Source organism: Phocoena sinus, chromosome 3 (assembly GCF_008692025.1).
Source record: "Phocoena sinus isolate mPhoSin1 chromosome 3, mPhoSin1.pri, whole genome shotgun sequence".
NCBI classification, from domain to species: domain Eukaryota; kingdom Metazoa; phylum Chordata; class Mammalia; order Artiodactyla; family Phocoenidae; genus Phocoena; species Phocoena sinus.
This window is the reverse complement of record NC_045765.1, coordinates 139743879-139756213: the sequence shown is the minus strand read 5'-3', so window position 1 is coordinate 139756213 and position 12335 is coordinate 139743879.

Genomic DNA, 12335 nt, shown 5'->3' with positions numbered 1-12335 from the left:
TCAGCTACTAGAAGGAAGAGAGCAGAATAATAATTAATGGAAAACAGGATCATATAGGTTTACAGATGGACTGCATGGGGAAGGGAGTGGGGCTAGCACTGCATTTTGATGACTGCTACCCTGGTGCCCAAGATTTACTTCTAGTTCTTGAGATCTGGGTCTAATTGGAAGAAGACCTTGAGGGATAAGAGTGTCAGTGTTATGGACTGAATATTTGTGTTCCTTCAAAATTCATATGTTGAGGATGGACCTAGAGATTATCTTACTAAGTGAAGTAAGTCAGAAAGGGAAAGAAAAATACTGTATGATATCACTTATATGTGGAATCTAGAATATGACACAAATGAACTTATTTACAAAGCAGAAATAGAAAACAGACTTGTGGTTGCCAAGGGGAAGGGGGATGGGAGGAAGATGGATTGGGAGTTTGGGATTAAGATGCAAACTATTATATATAGAATGGATACACAACAAGGTCTTACTGTATAGCACAGGGAACTATATTCAGTATCGTGTGGTAAACCATAATGGAAAAGAATATGAAAAAGAATATATATATATATATATATATATATATATATATATATATCTGAATCACTTTGCTGTACAGCAGAAATTAACACATTGTAAATCAACTATACTTCAGTAAAATAAATTTTAAAAATTCATATGTTGAAATTCTAACCCCCAATATGGTAGTATTAGGTAGTGGAGCCTTTGGGAGGTAATTAGGTCATGAGGGTGGAGCTCTCATAAATGGTATAAGGGCCCTTATAAAAGAGACCCAAGAGAGGTCTCTAGCCCTCTTTCTGCCATGTGAGGTTACAACAAGAAGCTGGTGTATATTCTGCTGTCACGATTGGCTTGGGAAAGGGGTCTGGTTCTGGACTGCCTATAGGGAGAATTTGGAGAGTCACTTTCTAGAAATGGGACAGATGGAGCAAGGAAAATCACGCAGGAATTGAAATTTGAGGCTGGACCCTAGATTATTCTGTCTTTATTGACATTAATGAACCACCTATTTGAGGATTGATTCTCAATAATTCTGTGAATTTTTCTCCCTGTATGTATCCATTACATAGTTTTCTCTCTTGACTATATGGTTGTGAGAGTTTTTGTTAATTGCTCAGTTGAAATAAAACTATGCTGTTTAAGGCACTCCTAATGCTTTTGTTTTGTTTTATAAAGATTGTACATTTATTTATGACTGTCCATATCTATCAAAGTGATTCTCTATGAGCCTAGTTCTTACTTTCACTTTTTCTTTTCCCCTTTATGCTCATTCTTCCTTCTGCACCCCTGATCAGAACATCAGACAGTAAAATTTCACAGAGCATACAAGGGGAGGAAAGTAGGTTTATTGAGCACATACTAGATGCTAGATACAATATCTTGGTGCATTTAATTATTTTAATGTCTAATCCTCCAACAAAACTATAAAGTGGGCATTACTGTTCTTATTTCACAAATGAGGAAACCAAGGCTGACAGAGGATATAATGAAAGGGACTTGGAAAGAAAGATAATTAAATTTCAAAGGCAAACTTGGTCTTTATGATCTAGAATTGAGTCAAGTGGTTAAGTAGGGAAGTTTCTCTATAGTACTGCCTTCACATTTTCCTTTTGGGACCAATTCTAATGTCTGTCCTCCTTGTGTCTTACCCAAGCACATAAGTAGTTCAAGCTTGAATTCAGTCCAAATTTACTTATGTCATATCCCATTCTCTAAGGTATGTCTTCCACTTGGCAAGATCAGAATGGAATAATCCAATAAATTTCTCTCTGCATCTACCCTCGAGGTTCAGATGTTACCAATATGGGGTAGATCTGTGTATTTTCATGGGGACTTCTTGAGACCCCTGAAAATGACAAGTGTGCGAATTTCAGGTATCATGATAAGCTGGATTATTCTGAGATTTGAGGCAGGAGTGAAGTCATGAAGACAGCAAGATTTTCAGAGTCTTTAAAACATCCCGCGCCCAATGTGTTCAGGGGATACCTTGCTTCTCATGTCTTTGGCTTATATAGTGTACGCTGTCATCTTTACAATGCTTACACATACCTCATCTCATCAAAGCCCCACAAGGTAAAGAAGGGCATCTGTTTTTAACTACATTTTACTGTTGAGGAGACCAAGGCTTCCACTGACATGGCAACTTTCTCACATCTCCTGACTTCAGGAAAAATTCCCTTCCTTAATTTCTTTAGTGAAACCAGCAGGTGCTCAACATGAGTTGGAAAATGGATTGACTGAGTGTTTAAAAATTTTGTTGACTGGGCGCCTTCAAGATGGCGGAGGAGTAAGACGTGGAGATCACCTTCCTCCACCCAAATACATCAAAACTACATCTACATGTGGAACAACTCTTACAGAACACCTACTGAATGCTGGCAGAAGACCTCAGACTTCCCAAAAGGCAAGAAACTCCCCAAGTACCTGGGTAGGGTAAAGGAAAAACAGAGACAAAAGAATATAGATGGGACCTGCACCTCTGGGAGGGAGCTTTGAAGGAGGAAGAGTTTCCACACACTAGGAAGCCCCTTCGTGGGTGGAGACTGCAGGTGGTGGAGGGGGGAAGCTTCGGAGCTGCGGAGGAGAGCACAGCAACAGGGATGCACAGGGCAAAACAGATTCCCTCAGAGAGGATGGGTGCCGACCAGCATTCACCAGCCTGAGAGGCCTGTATGCTCATCCGCTGGTGCAGGTGGGGGCTGGGAGCTGAGGCTTCAGCTTTGGAGGTCAGATCCCAGGGAGAGGACTGGGGTTGGCTGTGTGAACACAGCTTGAAGGGGGCTAGTGTGCCAGAGCTAGCCAGGAGGGAGTCTGGGAAAAAGTCTGGAAATGCCTAAGAGGCAAGAGACCATTATTTTGGGGTGTGCAAGGAGAGAGGATTCAGAGCACTGCCTAAACGAGCTCCAGAGACGAATGCAAGCTGCAGCTATCAGTGCAGACCCCAGAGACTGCATGAGATGCTAAGGCTGCTGCTGCAGCCACCAAGAAGCCTATGTGCAAGCAAAGGTCACTATCCACACCTCCCCTCCCGAGAATCTATGCAGCCTGCCACTGCCCGTGTCCCATAATCCAGGGACAACTTCCCTAGGAGAAAACATGACGCGCCTCAGGCTATTGCAACGTCACGCTGGACTCTGCCGCCGGCTTGCCCCACATTCCATACCTCTCCCTCCCCCCGGCCTGAGTGAGCCAGAGCCCCCAATCAGCTGCTACTTTAACCCTGTCCCATCTCAATGAAGAACAGACACCCTCAGGCGAGCTACACACAGAGGCGGGGCAAAATCTAAAGCTGAACCCCAGGAGCTGTGCGAACAAAGAAGAGAAAGGGAAATTTCTCCCAGCAGTCTCAGGAGCAGAGGATTAAATCTTTGCAATCAACTTGATGTACCTACATCTCTGGAATACATGACTAGACAACGAATCATCCCAAAACTGAGGTGGTGGACTTCGGGAGCAACTGTAGACTTGGGGTTTCTTTCTGCATCTAATTTGTTTCTGGTTTTATGTTTATCTGAGTTTAGAATTTAGAGCTTATTATCATTGGTAGATTTGTTTATTGATTTGGTTGCTCTCTTCCTTTTTATATATATTTTTCCTTTTTCTCTTTTTGTGAGTGTGTATTCTTCTTTGTGTGATTTTGTGTGTGTAGCTTTGCTTTTGCCATTCGTCCTAGGGTCCTGTCCTTTTTTTTTTTTAGTATAGTTTTTAGTGCTTGTTATCATTGGTGGATTTGTTTTATGGTTTGGTTGCTCTCTTCTTTCTTTCTGTCTTTCTTTCTTTAATTACTTTTAAAAATTTTTATAATTTTTTCCATTTTAATAACTTTATTTTATTCTTTCTTTCTTTCTTTTTTTTTCTCCCCTTTCTTCTGAGCTGTGTGGCTGACAGGGTCTTGGTGCTCCGGCCAGGTGTCAGGCCTGAGCCTCTGAGGTGGGAGAGTGGAGTTTGGGACATTGGTCCACCAGAGACCACACAGCCCCATGTACTATCAAATGGTGAAAGCCCTCCCAGAGATCTCATCTCAATGCTAAGACCCAACTCCACTCAATGACCAGCAAGCTACAGTGCTGGACCCCCATGCCAAACAACTAGCAAGACAGGAACACAATCCCACCCATTAGCAGAGAGGCTGCCTAAAATCATAATAAGTTCACAGACACCCCAAAACACATCACCAGACATAGTTCTGCGCACGAGAAAGACAAGATCCAGCCTCATCTACAGGAAAACAGGCACCAGTCCCCTCCAAAAGGAAGCCTACACAAGCCACTGAACCAATCTTACCCACTAGGAGCAGACACCAAAAACAACGGGAACTATGAACCTGCAGCCTGTGAAAAGGAGACCCCAAACACAGTAAGTTAAGCAAAATGAGAAGACAGAGAAGTATGCAGCAGATGAAGGAGCAAGGTAAAAACCCACCAGACCAAACAAATGAAGAAGAAATAGGCAGTCTACCTGAAAAAGAATTCAGAGTAATGATAGTAAAGATGATCCAAAATTTTGGATATAGAATGGAGAAAATACAAGAAACATATAACAAAGACCTAGAAGAACTAAAGAGAAAACAAACAATGATCAGCAACACAATAAGTGAAATTAAAAATTCTCTAGAAGGAATCAATAGCAGAATAACTGAGACAGAAGAACGGATAAATGACCTGGAAGATAAAATAGTGGAAATAACTACCACAGAGCAGAATAAAGAAAAGAATGAATAAAACTGAGGGGAATCTCAGAGACCTCTGGGACAACATTAAACGCACTGACATCTGAATTATAGGGGTCCCAGAAGAAGAAGAGAAAAAAAGGGGACTGAGAAAATATTTGAAGAGATTATAGTTGAAAACTTCCCTAATATGGGTAAGGAAATAGTCAATCAAGTCTAGGAAGCACAGAGAGTCCCATACAGGATAAATTCAAGGAGAAAAATGCCAAGACACACATTAATCAAACTCAAAAATTAAGTACAAAGAAAAAAATATTAAAAGCAAGGGAAAAGCAACAAATAACATACAAGGGAATCCCCGTAAGGTTAACAACTGACCTTTCAGCAGAAACTTTGCAAGCCAGGAGGGAGTGGCAGGACATATTTAAAGTGATGGAAGGGAAAAACCTACAAAGAAGATTACTCTACCCAGAAAAGATCTCATTCAGATTCGATGGAGAAATTAAAAACTTTACAGAGAAGCAAGAGTTAAGAGAATTCAACATCACCAAACCAGCTCTACAACAAATGCTAAAGGAATTTCTCTAGGCAGGAAACATAAGAGAAGGGAAGACTTACAATAACAAACGTAAAACAATTAAGAAAATGGTAATAGGAACATAGATATTGATAATTGCCTTAAATGTAAATGGATTAAATGTTCCCACCAAAAGACATAGACTGGCTGAATGGACACAAAAACAAGACCCATATGTATGCTGTCTACAAGAGAACCATTCAGACCTAGAGACACATACAGATTGAAAGTGAGGGGATGGAAAAAGATATTCCATGCAAATGGAAATAAGAAGAAAGGTGGATGGCTTCACTGGTGGCGCAGTTGTTGAGAATCTACCTGCTAATGCAGGGGACACGGGTTTGAGCCCTGGTCTGGGAAGATCCCACATGCCATGGAGCAACAGGGCCTGTGAGCCACAATTACTGAGCCTGCGCGTCTGGAGCCTGTGCTCTGCAACAACAGAGGCCGCGATAGTGAGAGGCCACACACCGCGATGAAGAGTGGCCCCCGCTTGCCACAACTAGAGAAAGCCCTCACACAGAAATGAAGACCCAATACAGCCATAAATAAATAAATTTAAATCGTATGGGCTTCTAAGAAGACCTCTGCTTAAAAAAAAAAAGAAAAAAAGAAATGTGGAGTAGCAATTCTCATATCAGAAAAAACAGACTTTAAAATAAAGACTATTGCAAAAGACAAAGAAGGACACTACATAATGATCAAGGGATCAATCCAAGAAGAAGATATAACAATTGTAAATATTAATGCACCCAACAGAGAAGCACCTCAATATATAAGGCAAATGCTAACAGCCATAAAAGGGGAAATCGACAGTAACACACTCATAGTAGGGGACTTTAACATCCCACTTTCACCAATGGAGAGATCATCCAAAATTAAAATAAAATAAAAAGGAAACACAAGTTTTAAATGATACATTAAACAAGATGGACTTAATTGATATTTATGGGTGTCATGGAGGAGGCAGCAGTGTAGAAAGGGAGCAACTAGCCCAGGAGGCAGGGGACTGAGTGAGGTTTTGTGAGAGCAATAGCCATAAGATATTAATAATATAATAATAAAATAAGAAAAAAATTAGGGTTCAGAATGGAAACCCTAAAAATAGAAACCATAGTTCACTAAAATATCCTGGATCATGTATAATCCAGAAATGCTACTTTATTTTGGACCTTACTCTCCTTCAGGAAAAACCTGCTGCTTTTAATTTACACCCAGCATCTTGGCACAGCAGTGGTAATTTCCCAGCATCCTCCTGTTCAATTTCTGCTGAGCACTGACTGTTGGGATGCTCTTGATGAGGTCTATTATCATTTTGGCAGCTCGACAAGACTTCCATGAAAGAAGCAGAGAGTATGGCTTGGGACAAACACATCCCTGAGCTATTTTCTATTCATATGGACTACACAGCTTTTTGGTAGAGAGCTAGACTGGTGTAAAGATTAATTGGTATATTAATAGAGCAGGCCTAAAAATCATAACTGTGGTGCCAGGAAGCTAATAAGCTACATTTCCGAGTGCATATTCTTCGGAAATCCCTTAGTGTTTTCCCTCAAAACAAAAGATACACAAAGAGAGCTAGGGTTGGTGCTTGAGTATTAAATGAGAAGCTTTTTGTCTTCTTTAAATTTATGGCCAAATGTTTTAGTGATATTTCAGGTACAATAATGTTGGGTAGAATACAACCTGGAAATCTCATGGACACGCAACCACAAACATCTATGTTTCCTGCTCCTGAGTCTGCAGGTCAGCTGGGGTGGTTCTGCTTTAGGTTGCAGGTCAGGGGTTTCTTCCATGTGTCTTTCATTTTAAGATCAGGGGCTACAGTGGCATGTTTACAGCTCTGGTTAGACATGGAATACAATGATCACTAATTGGAGCAAGCCACATAGCCAAGCCCTTCCTCAGTGGGGATAGGAATTACACTACACCACAAGGCAGTTGGTGTGTAATTTAGATCCATAATGAAATCTCTACCACACATTTAAAGTCGGTGATTTTCACATAAAAGTGGACAAATTTATAGAAAAATCTGGATTCTCAGATCTTAAATTTGATAGATTTTTCTTCTGAGCCTATATTTCCCTATTGGCAAAAATTAAGTGGACCCGAGTATAGCTTCCACCCTTCAGAAGAGATGTGCTCTTTCAGATAGCCAGGAACTCCACCACCCAGAATTGCCATTTGTCAACTCTCTTTACTCATCATTACCCTTCTGGTGTTTGGAGGCAATTCAATTTATGACCTGTTGTATTGCAGATGGGTCAAAATGCACAAAAATACCTCAAAATCCAACTGGAAAGTCTCAAAAAACTACTAAAAAAGTGCAAATAAATTACCAGGGGAGAACTCTGGGAAAGATTATTTTGGCTAGTTGGCAAATCATTAGGCTAGAAAGAGAGAACAATCTATGGAACTCTTTATTAAAGAGCAAAAATTGGAGTTGAGTCTCAAATCATGGGTAAAAAGTCTTATCCTAATAAGTGCCTTCAGACACTAAAGAATATGCAAAATAAAAGCATGCCCTGGGTGTTAGTATAAGGGGCAATAATAAGCAAAAAGAGAAAATATAACTAATCTGTTTATCTTCACATAGTCATTTTTCTCTTACATAAAGGAGAATTAAGTAAGTTCTTTGAAGGAAGAGAGACTCTATGAAACTGTAGGAATAAAAGATAAAAATGAGTTAAACTTTCCCTACAGTTATTGTATTTAAAGTGTGATTTTCATAGGTTGAAATTTTTACATAACCCCTGCTTTCAGAGTCATAGCCGGCCAGTGTCTCTTAGAAACACATCACCCTTATCCCTGGAATGTTGATTGCATTCTGTGAAGTCAAACCACTGCTGATCTTGGTACTTATTATTTCATAGTTGCTTAACTGTGTAGTGTGGCTAACATTTTAAGAACTCTTAGGGAATATTTCTAGGAATACTTGTTTGACTGAAGGATTTTCCTTCATTGTGCTTAGAAGCAACATTCACTCTTTTGTAGGTTTTGCAACCTGCAGGATTAAAAAGAAAAATACAACCCAATTCCTGTGCTATGTTGGGACAGGTTTGGGGGGTAGATTAGTCACAGCTATTGCCACAAAAATGCTGTGTAACAAATCACCCCAAAGCTCAGTGGTTTAAAACAATGGGATTTATTTTCACAGGTCTATAGGTTGGCTGAGGGTGGCTGAGTTAGGCAGAATATGACTGGATGGTTCTGCTTGTCTTGGCTACGTTTATTCATGTGTCTGCAGTTTGCTGGGTTCAGCTGATCCAGGCTGGGTGGATTTGTTTCATGTTTTTCTCATCCTCCCTCTGGACCAGTGAGTCTTTCTCATGGTTCTAGCAGAGGTACAAGAAAGCAAACCCTATCCTGCAAATGCTTTAAAGTGCCTGCTTGCATTATGTCTAGTAATATCCCATGGGCCAAAGCAAGTCACATGGCTGAGACCAGACTTGAGATGTAGAGTTTACTCTCCATCTATAGTGAGAGGGCCCTATAAAGTTACCTGGCAGAGGGTGTATATGCAGGAAGTAGTAAAAAACTGGGAGCTACGTGGCAAAGGCTGGTTGTACAGGAAGCAGTGAAAATTTGGGAGCATTAAGGCAATCTATCACTAAGAGATAGATCACACTCATTCTCAAGGCTGAAAAAATAAATGGTTTTGGAATTTAAACAGACTTGGATTCACACATTGGCTCTGCTCTTTATTTGCTCAGTTTTGTTAACTTTAAAATGGGGATGGTAACAATATCTACTTATGCTGTAGAAAGTGCTTGGAACCTGGTAGGCACTTAGAAAGTGCTAGTTCCTCCCTCTTCAAACATGCTTTCTTTCAAATATCTCTTCATCTTGCTTTATGGAACTGTGGTTTATTTATCAGATTCCTTTTATAATCTCTATCTTTAATGAAACCCTCACCTGATATTGTTTGGTGGCATGAATTAACTACCTAAAAGGACTCTTTTAATCTTACAAGAGGGATGTAGGTGAACATATTCTACCATCATCATATCTCCCCAAGAATAATTCCTTCAATTATTTTTCAAAGCCTGCTCACTGAAAACTCTCCTGACAAAGAACATTTTTTTGTCAGAACACAAGTCTAAACTGGGTTAAGATAGATTTGTGATTTCTAATGAAAGCCATATAACTCTAAAAATAAACATGAATTACAGACACACCACAGTGTTCTCTGGTCCTGTGGCAGACTGAAATAACGGAGAGATGCTGCATGCTGGGAGTGCGTGAGGTGGCATGCTTGCAGCCAAACTGACATTACAGAACAGGATGGAATCAAATTTGTTGTCATGGCAGAATTGTCACGGGCCGTATCAAATTCCCATCAAAGAAACAAACAAAAGAATATATTAGTTTCTAGCAGGAATATTTTCAGTGCTAGGAAAATGGGCTTTGGCTATGAAAGGATGCCAGTTTGTACAGTTGAGGCAGAATGGAAGGATGAGCCCAAATGAAAGTTCTGCTCAAAGTGAAAAAATAACTCTGGGGACATACATCCTCTCTACTAGAATCATTAGATCTGTTATCATATTTTCCTTTCCTGGAGCACTGCAGTTTTTATTCCAGTGCTGAGCAGGAGTAATACAAGCATTTTTATTATATCAGAGGTGAAAATTATCCATGACATTTTGTCTAAACTCATCAGTACTTGGAAATTATTTACGTGTATGGAAGAAAGTCATCTGACATTAAGGATGGTAAGGCCATTATCTGGTTAAAGTCAGAACTTGTTCTTAGTGGCTTTTGTTGGTAATATCGAACTTAAGCACAAGCATGAGAGTAAAACTTCAGCAGCATTCATTTAAAAAGGGTTAGTGTTGATCCACATATATATACAATATTATATCAAGTTGAAATCTGTGGAATAAGCGTGCACATGCATTCACAAGGCCTGTTTTAATCTCAGCTATATAGATTATTAACTGATAGGTTTGGAACACATTACCAATGGTAATATCTTCTACAGAATTGTTTTTGAGTATGAAATGAAACAATATATAATGAGAAAGTTCTTTTTAAAGGTTAAAGTGCTGTATCTATGTCAGGAAAACCCTCATTCGGGAGTCTCACGTTTTCAGGATCTTTTAGCCTTTGAGGTTCCTTTGTTATATAAGTTTCTTTTCAAGTCAACCCAGTGCCATATTTAAATAGCATCACCAAGGTTAGAAAGCATATACCAAGGGCTTCAGCATTGTTCATCCTTGTGTGACCTAGTCACAATCTCCCAAAGAAGCAGTGAACAAAGATGCTTACCATGGTAATATTTACAAAATAAAATATTTAAAAATTGTTAAAAAATAAGGGAAAAATTGAATAAATTATGGCATGACCACAGCATGGACATTATAAACATTTTTTAAATTTTAAAATCCTACATGGCATGGTAGAAGTGTAGTATGGCACAAATGCTACTGGTACGGCACAAGTACTAATGTATTTGTGCTGCAGTAGAGTTCTGGAACCCTCTGTCCGTGTCAGACACATTCCTCTAGTTTCTGAAATGTGAGGGAGTCTGAGTAAGTTCTTGGGTGGAGCCACACCAAATTCAAGAGGGGCATATGGAAGCCTCGGGGTAGCAACTATTTCCAACCACTATGGAAATATTTCAATATTTTAGTAACTGAAATGTTTGTACTGTGCATTCCAGCTTAATATCAACTCATATGTGAACTCAGAAGGACAGGACGTAAAACTATGTGTAGTATTATCCCATTAAATTGTATTTATACATGGGAAAAATACTGAAGACAATGTAATTATGATTTTTCTTTCTTTTTGCCCATATTTTCTAAATCTTTTACAATGTTTTTTTTAGCGCCCTGGCTATTTCCAGGGTTTTTTGTGTGTTTTTTTAAAAATTACAACCTAGAAATGATACGAACTTTTTTCATGTCTTTAGGTAAAATGTGCAGGAATTTCTCCTGGTTACAACCCTAGGAGTGGAATTGCTAGATAGTAAGGTATATGGCTGCTCAGCTACCCAATATAATACCAATGTATTTTCCCAAGTGTCACAATTATACCCCATCAGCGGTAGATAAACAATCCCAATGATATAGCTATTCTTTCACATTCAGTATTGTCAGAGTAATTTCCCCAACAATATGAGGTACATTTGTTTATCATTGTGCTCTTGATTTGCATTTTCTCATACATTTAAAAAAATTATTTATTTTTGGCTGCGTTGGGTCTTCGTTGCTGCATGCAGTCTTTCTCTAGTTGCGGCGAGTGGGGGCTACTCTTCGTTGCGGTGCACGGGCTTCTCATTACGGTGGCTTCTCTTGTTGTGGAGCACGGGCTCTAGGTGCGCAGGCTTCAGTAGTTGTGGCATGTGGGCTCACTAGTTTTGGCTCGCGGGCTCTAGAGCGCAGGCTTGGTAGTTGTGGCGCACAGGGCTTAGTTGCCCCAAGGCATAGTTGCCCCAAGGCATGTGGGATCTTCCCGAACTAGGGCTTGAACCCATGTCCCCTGCATTGGCAGGCGGATTCTTAACCACTGCACCACCAGGGAAGTCCCTCTCATACATTTTTTGAAATGCCCCTTTCTGTAACCTTACATAGGCATGTGTGGAAAGAGGAGGATGTCAGACTTAGAACCATGGGGGTTAACGCCGCCTCCTGTGTAATTTGAGGGTTCCTATGAAAACCCCTCAAAGGACTTCCCTGCTGGCGCGGTGGTTAAGAATCTGCCTGCCAATGCGGGGGACATGGATTCGAGCCCTGGTCTGAGAAGATCCCAGATGCCACGGAGCAACTAAGCCGGTGTGCCACAACTACTGAGCCTGTGCTCTAGAGCCTGTGAGCCACAACTACTGAAGCCCACGCACCTAGAGCTCATGATCCACAACAAGAGAAGCCACTGCAATGAGAAGCCCTTGCACAGCATCGAGGAGTAACCCCCGCTCGCCACAACTAGAGAAAACCCGCGTGCAGCAATGAAGACCCAACTCAGCCAAAAATAAATAGATTTATTTAAAAAAAAAAAACAACAACCCAAATCTCCCCTACTCATCTGTAATGCTGTTTCATAATTAGAGACTTTTTCCTCTGGAAATCTGAAGGA